We start from the raw sequence: 3,053 nt of genomic DNA, 5'->3' as shown, positions 1-3,053 counted from the left end.
CTCTCTCTCTCTCTCTCTCTCTCTCTCTCTCTCTCTCTCTCTCTCTCCCTCTCTCTCACACACACACACACACACATGCACACATGCACCCATGTACACACACACATACACCATCTACTGCCAGTGCCTTCTCTCTCAAACTACATTGCATTTATATACTTTATATTTGTTTACATGTATGTATTAATTGTATTTTTATACTGTCAATATTTGCATATGTACTTGTCTCCTCCATTAGAACTCATTGAGAATAGAGGTTGCTTTGTTCTTTTACTTGTATGTCTAGTGCCTAGCATGTGTGTATGTATATATGTATGTATGTATGTATACAAATATGTCTATATATATATGAAGATACAGATAAACATATATACACATATACAAGCATATATACATGCATGCAAATTCACATATCTAATCCAACTCCTTTATTCTACAGAAGAGGAAACCAAGACTTAAGAAGGTCAATTGACTTGCTCAAGATCATATAGATAATAAGCCTCAGGGGCAAAATGTGAACCCAGTTTCTCTAACTTCATTGTGCCATGCTGCATGATCCCACTGTTCAAAAGTCTTTCCAACCAAGGAAAATCTGTTTGGCATTGTAACGATTTGCCCAATCTATTTAGAGAAAACTCCAGAGCAGTCCTAGATATGTATATGTATACACTCACTCATCCTTTTGTATAAGAATACTAATCTCACTTTTTTCTCTTTTCCTTTTTCCATCTAGTTGTTTTTGAGGCATCTCATAAAAGGGCTTAACATCTTTTTCTACCTTTAGCAGTTCCTTACCCAAAAGCTCATCACTGTCTGCTTGTTATTTTATGCCATCCATACATCTTGTTAATGGCTCTCATACTGCCACCCATCTCATCATTTTCAATGGTAGGCAATCTTCCTGCATCCCATACATACCCACACTACTCAACAGATACTGCCTTTTGATTGTTGACACAGACTCCATTTTGCAATTTCTCTTTTATGGCCCAATTATTCATCACTCACTTCTACCATGTTATTACAACATGATAATGAATCCAACATCCATTCTTTCATTAACATTGTGATCTTTCTTCCTCCCTGTGTGATCCCAATTCTATGCCAAGGCTTTCACTATTCACCAGGAGAAGGATAAAATAAACTGAACAAACACCATTACTGTAAGCAGCACTGATGATGTCACTTTCACCATTAATGATATGTTTTTAATGGCAGACCATATTTTTGAGCTAGAAATGTAAAGTTATCTCTCCCTTGTGCTAAGTAGAATAAACAACAATAATGATAGATAGCATTTATACAGGATATCTCCAAAGTCTTAATACAGTTTAATCCATTCTTAAAACTATTCTTAATCTATTCTTAAAGCACTTTGAAAATCTTAAATCTTTATTCAGGATGTCCCCAAAGTCTTAGTGCAATTTTAAGAATAGACTAAAACTGCACTAAGACTTTGGGAACATCCTGAATAAAGATTTAAGGTTTTCAAAATGCTTTACAAATAGCTCATTTTAATCCTTATAACACCTCTGTAAGATAGATGCTCTTATTATCCCAATTTTTCAGGGGAGGAAACTGAAGCTGAAAGGTTAGGAGATTTGGCCAGGGCCTCACAGCTTGTGAATGTCTGAGGCCAGCTATGAACTCAGAGCTTCTTGACTCTAAGTTCAATATTCTAAGTCCAATGCCACATCATGTAACTTACCTCATTAGCCCATTAGAAGGTATTTGTGAGGCTTTCAAGTTCTCATGAAATGTAGAGCCGATGAATGTCAGCACTTGAGGAAACCTTGGAACATAGAAAATAGCATGACAATCAAAAGGAAACTTTCAGATCATCTGGTTTAACCCCTTCATTTTACAAAAAAAAGAGAGAACTAGCACCAAGAAATCAAGTGACTTATCTAAGGCCACACAGGCTGTAAATAGCAGAATGTGATTAGAATTCAAGTTTCCTGCTTCCAAGTACAATGCTCTTTTCTCTATACCTCCCTAATTTGATGGACAACTTATACGTAGCAGCTGAAGGCTTTCCAGTACCTCAACAGAACTCTAGTGGTGAATTGAGTATTTTAGGAAGTCATATCAACTCTTAAAAGAGACTAGAATATTATACTGGCAGCACACCAATTGAATAACTGATACTGTGTATAGTAAAACATTATGAGCCACTGAAGTCTTGAGGCATTATTAGTTAGAACATAATCATTCATGCAGAAGTACGGCACAGAAGAAGTAAATTAAGATAGATGCAAGTAAGAAAATTAGCATATTAGCATTAAACATTGGAAGCTGTAAAACCATTGAAATTAAAACAGACCTCAAAAAAAAAGGCACTGGAAGTGAAAAGGGAATTTATTCCAAACAAATTGTTCCAAGGTCCAACATCAGAACAAAAAAATTTTTTTCAATGAAATGTGGATCCCAGCCCCTAATTTTTAAATCTTTTCATCAGGAACAAAAAACTGAATGATGACACAAGAGCAAAAGTGAGGGGGGAGGCTAAAAATAAGGTAGGTAAGTTTTCAAGGTCCTTAAAGGTCAACTTTCGACCTTATTTGTCTTCTAATACTTTGCTTAAGGTGATTAACGTGGCTGCTTTTGTGGTGGTTATTAAAAATGGAATATTTCCTTAGTTCAGAGCCCCAACACTAGCAGCCAGAACTACTAAAGAGAAAAGTCCAGGGCTAAAATGGAATGTGTCAACCTATGTTAGATATGACTCAAATGGTATGTCGATACACTTCAGCATCAGAAAGGGGACTAGCACTGTCAGGCCCCTCTTCTCACTGAACCTTAAAATTCAGCTACTACCACTTATACAAGCAAACAGCACAAGCTATCACCCCTAAGCTCGTAAGAATCAACATACAAGGGGAAGCTAGGTGGTGCAGTGGATAGAGCACTGGCCCTGGATTCAGGAGGACCTGAGTTTAGATCCAGCATCAAACATACAACACTTAACTAGCTGTGTGACCCTGGGCAAGTCACTTAACTCCATTACCTAGCCAAAAAAAAAAAAAAAAAGCATCAACATGCAATACTTTTCC

The sequence above is a fragment of the Vombatus ursinus genome, unplaced genomic scaffold, assembly GCF_900497805.2.
Source record: "Vombatus ursinus unplaced genomic scaffold, bare-nosed wombat genome assembly UNPS02014841.1, whole genome shotgun sequence".
In the NCBI taxonomy this organism is placed as follows: Eukaryota; Metazoa; Chordata; class Mammalia; order Diprotodontia; family Vombatidae; genus Vombatus; species Vombatus ursinus.
The sequence above is the reverse complement of the archived record's forward strand: the minus strand, read 5'-3'. Positions refer to the sequence as shown.